This window comes from Pagrus major, chromosome 8 (assembly GCF_040436345.1).
Source record: "Pagrus major chromosome 8, Pma_NU_1.0".
Classification (NCBI taxonomy): domain Eukaryota; kingdom Metazoa; phylum Chordata; class Actinopteri; order Spariformes; family Sparidae; genus Pagrus; species Pagrus major.
Window position 1 is genome coordinate 28,625,446 of NC_133222.1, and position 13,876 is coordinate 28,639,321.

A 13,876-nucleotide genomic window follows, 5' to 3' on the forward strand; every position below is an offset into this window, starting at 1 on the left:
CGGTGATTCACAGTCATTGAGCCCTAAATGCAAGTGAAATAATGCTGTGCTGACTCCAAGAGACAATTACGACAAAAAATAGCTGACACTGTATTGTGTGTGTGTTTTGTGTGTGTCTGTGTGTGTTTCAGGGCTTTGATCCCGAGGTTTTTTTCCTCCTCCTCCGGGTATTTGGTTTGTTTTGTTGCTTTCATACACTCCGACCTTCTGTTGCACTCACCAAAATCTTCTAAAAGCATTCTTGTTAGTGTGCTGCAACAGGGGCGCCTACTGTTTGTCTTCTATTTGGTTGACTGTGTTTTGACGTTTCTTAATAATTAAATATGGATCATGAAGTGTGTTATTCTTGCAGAGAGAAAATAACGCAGGTTATGCCTTCAATTGGAAAACAAAAATAGATTAAAGGGGCCCTTTCGGTGCAGTTAGTCGATTGAATAAAAGCCTGCAACAAAGTGGTCAATGAGGTCAATTAACGAGAGATGGGAGGCAATAAAGGGTGAATCAAAATATATGAAGACGAAGGAGACACACATACACACACACACACACACACACACACACACACACACACACACACACACAGGAACAGATACAGTGAGCAAGCTGTCAGTTTTGCAGGCTAAGTGGCCTAAATTGTGTTGCAGCAAAGGAACAACAAACAAACAGCAAACAGAGAGAGAAAAAGAGGGAGAGGGAGGGAGGGAGGAGAGAAGCAGTGTGGGTTTTGGTTGATTAATGCACGTAGGAGTGGTTATTGAATTTACAGAGAAAATCCAGCGCCGAGGACACAAGCAGCCCCCGGGGGGATTTGGGCCATTCAGGGAACAAGTGGCGCTGCTCATACATCAAGACAGGAGACAGTAAAAAGATCCAGATCTCATCAGACTCCTCAAACCAACAGAGCTGTCGGACACGGCTGGTTTTGATAAGTCTAATATGACCCAGTCACACGTTTTAGTATCTTTTATAATATATAGGCTCCCTCTAGTAATTCTCACCTAATTCCTTCTAAAGTGTTACATTAACACTTCAGTATACCATCAGCCAATTTATCTGGAGACATGTTTATGACTGTAAACAAGCAGGACCATTGCTGGAAAGAAGGCTCCGCCTCTGGCCTTAAAGGATAAGACTGTTATTCTATATTTTTATTATTGTCAACTAAACTCATGACAAAAAAAAAACCAACATATGCATCCCCTCAAGACTTTCAGGCCTCTGTGGCACTCAGCCGCTTTTTTTTAGTACTGAGACATAAATCCTTACCATTTACAATTCTACAGTTTCATTTTTAAAAGGGCTCAGCTGAAACAGACGGGCACTGTCGTTAATCAAACTGAAGGAATGAGAGCATTTGTTGGGGACTGTTTTCAGCAGCGGATTAATAATTACACTTGGCGTTCTGGTGAGTATTTACAGCAGGAAGACAGTGCATGCTGAATTGCCTCAATAAACTACGATGTGTGTGTTCATGGTGATAGACCGTACTCACACGGCGGCCATTTCCCTCCGATGTCACGCTCAGGGTGGGACGCTCCAACACTGGGATAATGTTTGATAATGCCATCTGACAAATCGTTACTCTTTAACCACTTCCTGATTGTTTAGCAAAGAAGTAGTGGAAGTCCGGAGGCCATATTTCAAACAGCACTTGATAGCCCATGAACTAACGTTAGCATTCAACGACTTACTAGCTAACATAACCATTTGATTAGCCTATATCCAGTGTGTTTTATGTATTTGTGTATTTATATACATACTTATGTATTTAATTTACATCTTTCCTATTGTATCGTGAAACACTATCAAACAATAATGTTAGCTAGGAAGTGGTTTAATGCTAACATTAGCTGTTGTCTAACTAGCTAAAGGGTTTTCAAATGTTGTTTTACCTTAAAATGTGGCCTGACGTCCCTCCAGACTTTCACTATCTATTGCCTTTTCAGTGACTGATAAATCAAGAAGCAGCAAGATGAGAGCAATTTCTCAAATTCCCAACCTGGAACAAAGCAGCCTCTCACCCTGAAGCTGATGTCAGAGGAATATGGCCACTGTATGAATATGGTCTGTGGAGCTCAGCATTTAAGTTGACTCAGGAAGACTACCTTTGTGCTCATTCATTCTCAACTCTCTCTCTCCCCACTTCTAAACCAGCTGACTACAGGCCTTCACTCCCAGTTAAACCAACCACATTTTGATCATGTCGTCGCAGTCAAACTTTAAATCTGCTCTCCTCTCTGCTGTCGTCAGCTGTCGTTTCAGTGAAAAATCGTTGTGACCCTCCTCCACCCCATTCACCTCCAGTTCATCACATCCAGATCTTTAGCCATTCATCTCCATCCCATCACCACCAGTGTTTAGGCTGCATCAGGGGGGTTTCCTATACCACTCACGTCTTTGTTTTTTTCCCTTTGCTTCAGTGCTTTATACAGGTTCTTTTGCATGTAAAACTTGAACATTGAAAAAGTTCAAAGTCTGCACCAACAGAAGCTCCTCTCTCCAATAGAAAACACTGCTCCTGAAACACCTCGTCAGTGGTCTCGCCTTTGATTCTGTGACTTTGTGACATCACACTATGTCACCATGTCCTACATTTAATATGCATAATATGTCTCCTTTAAAATATAATGGACGTCACGATGGGGCCTAATAGCCAAAGACATATTTCTCATCTGATGTGCAAAATATTATTTATTCAATCAGAATGAAGTCTATCGTGATAGAAATGAAGGACAATGTCCCCCAGTGCAACAGTGTGGCTCACTGGTGTGTTTTGAATAGTTTTGGAGCTCTATGCCACAGAGAAAAAAAACTTGCAGGATGTGGACCTTTTATAGTATTTGTTGAGAATAAGAAAAATATAGAATATTGCTAGGCTTATCCTTTATAAGTAGCTCATATCTGCTGGACTGCTTCATGATACAAATAAGGAAAATGGTGCTCTCTGCCAGTCTGTAAGATAAGGGCTATGGCTTTTACAGAGCTCACACTGGGATTAGCAATAGTACACATCAAACCTTTAGCTGAGGCTCATAATCCTGTAACTCTTTCTTGTTCGGGATCCTGCAGTCATTTCTTCTGAGAAGGAGAAGTCTCCTTCTGGTATCCACATAGAGGTCAGAGGTCAAAGTGTGCTGCCGAGCCCTCGTCTTGCTCAGGGATACGTGCGTTGGAGGCGTTCTTGTGAATAAAGAGTCCTACAGCTATAATTGCCTCTGGGTAGTTCACCACCCTGCTGCCCTCCTGCCTTTTTTATTTTGATTTTTTTGGCATCACTGTTTTATTGAGACAATGACAGCTGTAGAGAGACAGGAGAGGCAGGTGGGAGAGAGAGAGAGGGGATCACATGCTGTAAAGTGCTCAGGCTGGAATCGACCGTGGGCCACTGCATTACAGACTCAGCCTGATACATGGCACACGCTGGACAGGGTGAGCACCCAGGGTGCCCTTTAAATTTTGATGTGGTCTGAGCTGCAGGTCTGAAACAGGAGTATTGTGGTAAATTTCAGACCGATCACTGCTCTCCTCAATATTTCACGTATTTTTCCTCCAGCTGCTGACCTGTGTCATGAAGGCTTTTTCATTCTCAATAAGTCATAAGCTTCACCCTCTGAGTTCTTCTATATAAAACATCAGTCGAAACTGAATCAATGAGAAATCACCTCCCATTATTTCGTGTCTTTTCTTTCTGGCTTTGATATAATTTTCAAATATCAGCAGTAATACCTCCGCACATTAAAACTCTCTGCAGCATAAGTGGCGGACTGCCGGGCTGAGAAACACCTGGTACATGCTACTTTTATGTGATCGCCCTAGTGAGGCTGATTTTATGAATAATTTCTTCAATAAGAGTACCTTGTACTCATAAAACACCCCTGTGAGAATGGCTAGTACTATTTCAGTCAGAGTTGTGTGAGCTGGGAGGCTGAAAGGAGAAGAAAAGGCTCAATTGGAGCTGAATTTAACAGGTAAAGCTCACTGAACATGGTGCTAACCTGATGTTTAAAAGAAGCAGTCAGAATGGGAGGATGCTAATGGGGGAAAATAAATGTGAGGGAGGGACCCACTTCACACAAGCATCTTTACCAGTGATGTTAAATCAACTGCTTCACTGGAGCGCAGCTGCAGGCTTCAGAAAGCCATATGTAAGACTTTTAAGACCTTTTAATGCTACATAGAACTGCAATTAAGATTAGTGTAAAACCCTAAAAACAATTAAATATGAAATGGTAAAATAGTCTGTCTTTGACTGAAAGGTCTAAAAACGTTACTTGGAATTACAGGAAACAAAAACACATCCAGTGACACAAGGCCCACGCTGTATGATTGACATTTTGGAAAACACACATTTTGTTCAGGGCTTAATTGTTTTCTTTTCTGGCGAGGATTAGGATTACCTACCAACCTACCAAACCGTTAATAGTGTTTAATTTTAACAACCAGTACCTCGGTGCCGTCCAGTGTGCTCCAGGCACTGCTGATTTTCCATGACTTTTTCTCTCCCCATGATCTACTGCAGCAGCACCTGCACTGTTCAGAGACCTCCTGATTTACAAATTAGTGACTTCAAAGCAGATCAAAAATTAACATGATTTATTCACGAGACTATACTTGTGGATGAAGTTTAAAGGTCCAGTATGGAGGATTGTTGTTTTTGTTTCCTTAGAATTAGAAAAAAAAGACTCCCGCACACTGTCCACTTCACTTACAATTAAGTTTAATGACAACGTTTCGGTACTTAGACCTTCATCAGGTTATCTTGGGTAACCTGATGAAGATCTAAGTACTGAAATGTTGTCATTGTCTTTTTCCTGATTTTGTCAGCCTTCAGTCTTCTCCTACGCATCTTAAGGTGTGCAAAGCTGTACTCTGTCCTTACAATTAGCATTTCATATCTACAGAGGGAGTAGGTCCTTGTCCACCATGTCCACCAGGTTGTCCAAGTTTCTACAGAAGCCCAGAACAGACAAACAACACTGGCTCCATACAGGGCCGGTCACATTGTTCGCGATTGAAGCTGCCGTATAGGGGAAAGTGAGTCGAGGGGTATTCAGTTGTTTGCAATTCGCAACCACACCACTAGATGCCACTAAATCCTACACGCTACTGCACAGTTTAATGTATATTGTAGATGTGAACAAATGTGTTCTATAATCTTATATTTATATTATGGTTTTACATCACAGACTAAGTGACTCTTCAGCTGAATGAAATTTACAGTTTGAGTAACAAAGCGCATTAATGTGCAGCTGAACCGCATTATCCGTAAGGTGGGACCTATTGCACACTACGTCTCCATCTGGTCTGAGTCAGCACTGGTGGTGTTTGAGAATTATAGTTAATTCAAAGAGCAGGCCCCTGTGTGCGGGAGCTGCTGTAGAGTGCGTGACCTGTACGTACGGTAATATCCATATTTATAACCTCCTGATTTATTTTTCATAAGGGTCTTTACAGCATCCTGAACGTCCCTCTGTGAACTTCCCTTTCTCCTCTCACCTCCGGACTGTCTGTTTCATTTATCTACTTCTTATTGGAGCCTACATTATATATTTAAGCCCTTCGCAGAAGCTCTTCCTTATTAATCAGTGTGAATTTGCTTTTTCAATCTGACATCTTTTTCTTTTGTGATCCAATTATTTCGGCTTTGATTTTCTCTGTATTCCTCCCTCCTCTCTCTTTATTTTGTACCTCAGCTCTCCCACTTATTTTTAGACGCAGACTTGTCACCTCTCTTTTGTTTTCCCACACATTCCCTTCATTAATCTGTTATTGTTTTTTAATTGGTCTGTTCTGCTAATGAATTTGGAAACTAGTTATCGTCTGTCTGTCTGGTTGTTGGCAAGACAAAGTGTGTAACAGAAAGTGTTGCAGGGAATTTGGCTGAAATGTGACGCTCACCCCAAGGATTAGTTCAGTGCTATGGATTTAGGTCCAAATCTTTTTAGCTATATATGTTGGCTGGCTGGTCCAAAACTTTGGTCTGAACTGAAATTTCTCAACAGCTACTGAATAGATTGCCAACCATTCTTGTTCAGGCTTTCAAGGGGCCCAGAGGTGATCGCCATCAGTGGTTCAAAGTTTTCACTTACAGAGAAATATCTCCACTATTACTAGATGGATGGCAAAAGTTTTGCAAAATTTTAGACATGGTTCCCAGAGGGTGTTTCCTAATGTCTGTTATTCTCTTGCAGGGAATTGTCATGACAGTTTGATTCAGACATTCATGCCCCCCTCATAATGAATTGTAATAACTTGGCGTTTCTTTACCGTTTCATCCAGGTAAATCAACTGATTGATAAATATAATATATTTTATTATTACCAAATACCAGCAAAGCTAGAGGCATTCCCTTTGGCCTCAGAAGTATGTATCATGCTAACTAGCGAATGGTAGCATGCTAATTTGCTAAACTGGTATAATAAACAAATTGAACACACCTTCTACACACCAGCATGTACGCATTGTCATTGTTATCATGCTAGCATACTGACATTAGCATTTAGCAAAAAAAGCTCCGCTATGCCTAATGATGTATTCCAGACAGCTCAAAACTCAAAGATTTCCAACCTCCTACTTAAAAAAGCACAATGGAACAACACTCAGAGCACAACATGTCAGAACTTTAGTTTAAAACATAAAAGAAATGAACAAAAATCATAAACAGAATGTGAGGAAATAATACATTTGACCTTATGTCAGAGAGGTCTATGTACCATGTTGCAGAGATATCTATTTGAGTCAACATGCTAACCAGCTAGCTCGTAGCTACTCTCTTCCTTTAAGAGGTGATAGTATGATAGTCAACAACACCAACACTCTCCCCATGCCCCGAGCTCCCAGTCCGGACAAAGTCAGCTAATATGAACGCCAGCAGCAGTAGGCGGTTATAGTGATGCTATGCTGCCCCCTATTTCTTTGGAGTATGAAGTTGAAAGGTGGCCAATTCTGTTCACATATTACACCTTTAAAGTCAGGATTCTTACTAAGAGGGTGCATTTGCACTATGCTATTGAATGAGTATTTAGATATGTTAAATAAAACATATAATGGTGTCTGTTACCTCATGTGTCATTTTTCCTGCTCTATTTGAATTAAGATGGTAGACTGCTTTGTTTATACAGTATATGCAAGGAGGCTTAAATAGTTAGGGCTCAACTGTGTGTACACCAGCCAAAGAGACATCACTTAGTTTGCTCTGACTCTGACTGGGACGCAGCAGAAGCACAGCCTCACAAAACTGCTGCCTTGGTGGAATTTATGTGCCAGTGGTCAGGTCTACAGTATCCAGGTCAGCCATCAAGCATCATTGCACTCATGTGATATTTTCTTGGAGGCTCAAACCCAGAAGACAAACCATAATTTGAGCACTGCAGCATTTGCAAGATGGGAAATGGCGGAGCGCTGGCGTGGGTTTGTGCTTCTAGTGCCTTCTAGTTAATTATGTGTTTCATTTAGATAAACATAGCTGTGCAGAGATACTGTATGCAATGATAAAAAACAGAGGGGGAAAGCAAGACGAATTTGTGCTGCTGAGATTTAAAAAGCACTTCAGGCGCTATTAAAAACATCCCTTCTTAACAACAGAAACATCCTTGTGTCCCTTTGGCCTTTTCTTCTTTTCATTCCCTTTCCCCATCTCTATTATATCTCTCTCTCTTATTACAGTGTAATCTACCCCTCCATCCCACTCACCCATTTTTTTCTAGTCTCTCAGTCTCAGCTCCGTCTCTTTTTATTCTGTCTTTTCCATTTGGCTCCAGAGGATCAAGAGACTGACAGCGGATGTGATTGATTTACCCACTTCACATGACAGATATCATTGTCAGCCGGCTGCTCACTGCTTACGAGTGTCCACTACAAGGACAATGCACATGCTAATTCAGTGTAACAACTGTAGTTTCAAAGTATCTCTGCGTCTCTCATACACTATATGATCTTATTATGATCTCCTGTGTGCGTATATGACTCACAGAGGCGTCTTTGTGCCGAGCGGAGGGATGATTGCTTCGACAGATGACTGAAGGGAGGCCAGATGACAGCTAATCGCGTTTGAATCTTTCCTCCACTGGAGAATAAAAGGTCAGAGGGGATAGATTGAGCGGGCCGTGGGAGGAAGGGTGAAATTATGTAAAGGTGAAGAGGAGCATGACCTTGTTAAAAGTAATCTGTGTTTGGATGCAAGAGAGGGGGGTTCTGAGGAACACAGGGCTCAAGGGATGATGATACACTCAGCGGTACGATAAGAAGGTGAGATGAAAGGGTGAAGGGGAGGTGAATGGTGGATAAAGGAAGAGTTTTCATTCCGTTCACTTTTTAGTACACATACTGTGTCTTTATTTGAGTTTGAAGATAAAAACACAGATTTATGTGAACCTGGTTTCAGAAGCATACTGCGCCTCCAGATGTGTGATTTATTTATCAAACAGGCGCAGCAGGCCGGGAGGGAAGTGTGTGAGTAATCAGTGAAGTGTGCCTCTTTTTAAAGGAAGATGCAAACAAAAGGCAATATGATACATCTGGTTGCTTGTGCATTTCGATGGAATTATTTAGGTGCACAGGCTGTGTGGAAATATTTCCTGCCTCCACAAAGCAGATGCAGAGTTGTGCTGGTACACTAACAGATGGAGAAGACAAACAAACAACTTATTTAAATGAAAAAAAACAAGAAGGAGAAGACCGTGAGCACAAGGACCAACCAATCTGTAACACCAAACAATTAGTTTGTGGCTTTGTGCTTATTAAACTTGAGCCACATGTTCACTGAGCTGCGACGCACACTGGTGCCTCCACTCTTTCAGTGAGACATTCACACCGCAGTGGCATCTGTTCTTTTACTTTGATTTATTGTGAACATAATGGATTACTAAATGATTTTTGTCATGCAGACTTGGATGGTGGCTTCTGTTAGCTTATGTTAGCAAACTCCATTTCTAAACTAATGTTAGCCACCGTTGCTCTCTGTTAGCAGAGCGGAGAGAGGCGCTGAGATGAAGCACTCGAAAACGTGCATAAAGTCACACCCTATGTACTGACGAGGAGAATCTGAAGGTGTCATTTTTTCCAATCATGTTACAGTCTGCCCACATATAGCCAGTAAAAATCGATTGTAACGTGTAATTTGATGCAAATTGTTCTGTAGAAACCCTTTAAGAAATGAAGAAGAACATTTTGGGGGAAATTTTGCTTTTGTTGGATTGGTGTTAGAGGATAGGAAATGAGGGGAGGAAGAGGAGAACAACATGCAACAAAGGTGCCTGGGTCTGGCCTGAACCAAATATCTTCTGGTTATGTGTATAGCAGCCAGTATACTCCATTAGAACTGATAGTCGGTATATCCACCCCTTCAACATCTTAAAGAGGTCATATTATTTTTCAGGTTCGTACTTTTATTTGGGGGTCCTGGTAGAACAGGTTTACATACTTTAATTTGGGGGTCCTGGTAGAACAGGTTTACATACTTTAATTTTCAAAAAACACATTATTTTTCTCATATGGTGCATTGCTGCAGCATCGCTTTTCACACTGTGTCTTGAACGCTCCGTTTTAGCTACGGAGTGAGACATCTCACCTCTGGTCAATCTTTGCTGAGAGTTGCACATGCACATTACTTAATGGGCAGGACATAGCCAATCAGAGGCAGAGGAGGGTGGGTCATGCAGAGCAAGGTAGTGTGATCCAAAATAACGCCGCTACAGCAGTAGCAACTGTATGTCTGCTGACTGACTGGAGCGTATATATTTTATAATAAATATATAAATATATATTTGTATAACGTCTGTTACATAGTGACACACATAGGTTATGGAAGTAAAGGCTAGACTCCAAACCAGGCGTGTCAGGCAGTGCAGGAGCAGTGTTTTCTGTGGGAGACAGTAACTCCCTTTGGTGTGGACTTTTTCACTTTGAGTTTTTACATGCACAAAAATGCTTCATAACACAATAAAGGAAAGGAAAAAAAAAAAAACCATAATGTGACCTCTTTAATGGGTGGGTGAGGGGGGTTGGAGGCTGTGTGTGATCATTTCTGGAACTTCTTTCATGTTACTGCAGGTGACGACCGGACATTCACACGTTGTGATTGGCAGCAATGTTTGAACGGATTTGCAGCATTATCCCACATTTAAAGCTGCTGCAAGGAACTGTCTTTTTCTGTTGAATCTGGTGGCCTCTCTTTTTAGTGCCATACCGTACCGTCAGACTTTCCTCAGGCTGTAAGACTCCTCAATTCATCTTCAGCACTACGAAATTTTATGACCTATCTAATCTGTGTTAGTTGGAATCCAACCCAGTGACAGGCAGAAGAGTAACAATTTTAATAATACAGAAATAGCAAATCATCTCACTGATGGTCTCATTTGTTTTTCTGTAGATCATATAAAGGCATCAGTGTTAATTTGAATCTGTTTCATAACCAGTTAAAAGTTCCTTGAAGTACATTTAAACAATGTTGTATCGCCCCCAAAGTGCCACAGAATGAGACCACCTGCATACAAACGCTCTTTTCAACAGAGCAATGAGCCATAACGTCACAGTCACATGTCACAGTCAAGGTGCGGCAAATCTACACTTTGCTGGAGGAGCATTAATCAACTCTGTAGAGTTAATAGCACAAAGCTAGCTTGATAGTCCGCCATTGTTCTTGTTGTCCTCCTACTTGTGCATGGCTTTCAGGCTGAATTGGGTATTTCGAGTTTACAAAACGATAGTAAGTGTGCCATTTTCAGGCCCTCAAAACACCATTTTCATGTGAACGAACAACCCAAAGGTAACAAAAGTTTACCATTGTTGTGTAACAGGTACATCACAGGATGTCGATTATGACTTACAAATGTCACAAGTCCAGTCAAAGCATGTGTGTTTTTGAGACATGAACTTTGACATGAATTAGCTTTTCGTGCTAACAGGAAATGATGAACTCTTATTTATGATAAAAAAATCACATGTGAAAAATTAGGACTTCTGGCAATGAAATTCAATGTTTCAAATGATGAAATTACAACGAGTCTAAAAACATTTCATTAGACGGACGGTTTTTGCACATCCAACAAGCTATCGACTTGAAGCTCCTGCTACATTACCATGGGAACTGAAGTGGATTGTTTTCCCAGTCTGTGTCAATGAACAAATATGATAACCCCAAAGGCAAAAATTTCCTGCCTGCCCCTGTTTGCTTTGCTTTTGTAAAGCAGACCACCAAACAGCCAAATGGACCCTGGAAAGCATGGTAATTGCTGAAAGCTCCTTTTTAATTGCCTCATAGGGTTTCAAGAGGGATGTTTTTCTTCAAAGACTGTGCCCTTACTTAGCTCCTGTTGTTTAAAGCTCATTATTTTTACTGGTTCCTTGTCTTAATTTTCTTGTTTCTTACTTGCACCTGTTCCTTGTCTCCTTGACTTAATAAGTGCTCCTGGTTGGGTGCATTAGGAGTGTTTCTTTAAGAGGCTTTCTCAAGGTGAATCATAACTTGAGACTTCTCCCCCTCAGTGCAGGTGAGCAGTCTCTTATAATAACCCTTCTGCATCTGTGCCCATGACAACTGGACAATTTAGTCAGGGCTCTCTCTGCTTGGCAGCAGCTCATGGGGAGCCATAAGTGGCCTGGCTGCAGTGGACAAAGTGCAAAAGATGATTATTACACTGGTCTTCTGCAGCGAGAGGAGGACGGAAAAAGCTGTGTTTTTAACCCCTTGTGGCACAGATTTGGGGCCAAGCGTATTTCAGAGATTGAGTGATTTTTTTAGCCACATGGCTGTGGGACCGTTTTCCACCACTTTGGCCCAGACTAAAATATCTCAACAACCACTGGATGGATTGCCATGAAATTTTGTACAGACATCCATGTTTTTTTTAGTCAACTGGTATTGGCGATCACTCCTGTAGCGTCACCGTGTGGTTAACACTGTTGTTTAGTGAAAGAACTTGACAAATATTGGATGGATTGTTCTGGCATTTGGTACAGACACAGGTTCCCTACTTTTCATTGAGGCTTCATTAAGACAGAATCAGTTGCTGCACTGAAAACACCAATCCTCCCATTCATTTAAATAGGGATAGTGTGTTAAGGCTATGGTGGGTTGCTAATAAAACACAGCCGGCTGTGGCAAAACAGTTGGAACAGAATCTACTTTGGAGAAAAACTACCTGGCGTCACATCGCAGTGGCCAATCACATAAGCTAGCGATCAGACTAGCATTAATGGCAAAAACACGGTGAATAGAGTGTAACTACAATGTTTCATGTGTTTGGTGTAATGATAAGCCTCACACCTGGTTATTCATTGGAAGTAAATGTGTTTTTCTTCATCTGCTGATGCCGACAATAACAAGACTGGCATGAACCGCAGATTTGAGAGGTGGGCGCCCAACATTATGGGCATGTTTTTCCGTGTGTGACCTTATGTTTCACTTGTATTCACTCAATTTAGTCTTGTGCACCAGTTTAAAACCCACCCTAATTATATGTTTTACATTCTGGTTGTTTATTATTATCTTCTAATCTGTCAGTGTGGACATAATCACCAGCAGGATCGGCATGCTAGCAGCAGAGCAGCACAGCAGCCTCTCCTGAACTACCTTGCTAGTGGCCAAACTGTGTAAATACAACGTCACATTGTGAAAGAAGCAATTGAAAAATGGTGGATACATTTTTTTTTAGCGTCACAGCCCCTGTGAAATGACTTCTTTCACTATCAGAATTTCAGCCGTTCGGTCCACTATCATTTGGAAAGTGTAGAAGGGCTGCATCATTAAATCGTTTTATTCCCATTTAACTTAACTGGCTCAGTCGGTGTAAGTGTCCATGCTCTATGGGCCCTACAACACCGTAGATCTGGTAATTTTATACCTGGGAAGTTGAGCTTTTTTGGCTTCATGCGCCACCAAGCAGCTTTCACAGGAATGGAACTTTTGATTCATCATTAGACTGATGATTTTTACACTTTTTTGTGATCATTCTTTTATTACAAAGAGGCATTATTGTACAGGTTTCTCTGTTTGTGTAATGTCCTTATCTTGTATTATTTATAGTAATGTAAATCTGTTTTTGTTAACGGTGCTATGAACTATATTATTTATCATCTTTGTGATGTGGTTCATGTGATAAATTAATGATATGTGTGCTATGAATAGCCACAGCTTAGACTAACGCTCACATGTAATCATGGCTTCTCTCACATTGTTGTAGAACCTCGCTGATGTTGCACGATCGTTAAAACTGCACTTCTTTGCTCTTCTTTCCGTTCACAGGTCTAATGTGTGGTGATATGCACACTGTTGATTCATTCATCATTTTTCAAGGACCCATTCATCACTTATGGTGTAAATGTCCTGTAACTTTAAACTGGTGCCAGTAATCCTGCACCCTGTTTCATAATCAAGAATCAATGTAGTGAACTACACCATCTACACCACATTCCAACATATATGACCTGAGCTCTTTTTACTGACAGTATTTTCTATTCTCGTGTATCCTCTGTGCACTACAGAGGGTTTAAAGAGAAGCACGTGTGAATACAGTAAATCTGTATTTCTCTGAGATTGAGATTGCTTATGGCTTCTTGCAGGCATTCAGAGCTGTAAACAGCTTTGGACTGTATTGATCGCACTCCTGCACTCTTATCTCTCCTACCTCGCTGCAGACATACAAGTGCTGTATCTGTAGCCTTGGCTGAAATTATCTCTGAAAATTATGTCAAACAGTTGAGCCTTTGTGACAGAATTTTTTTTTGTGATTTACGATTCAAATACCGCCTGAAAAGACGACACTCACACAGCACTGGTGGTGTTTTCATATGAATCACTGATCGTTATCACAGAGAATATCCCACACGCGTAACATTCTCTATGTTTCTGGGACAGCTGATGTGTTATTTTCTCTGG

At 41.1% G+C, this 13,876-nt stretch overlaps 1 protein-coding gene across 1 annotated transcript in view; it reads right to left on the minus strand.

The window, feature by feature from the left end:
- Window positions 1-13,876, minus strand: part of necab2 (N-terminal EF-hand calcium binding protein 2) — a 143,220-nt gene that overhangs the window by 30,249 nt on the left and 99,095 nt on the right. The window lies entirely within an intron of this gene.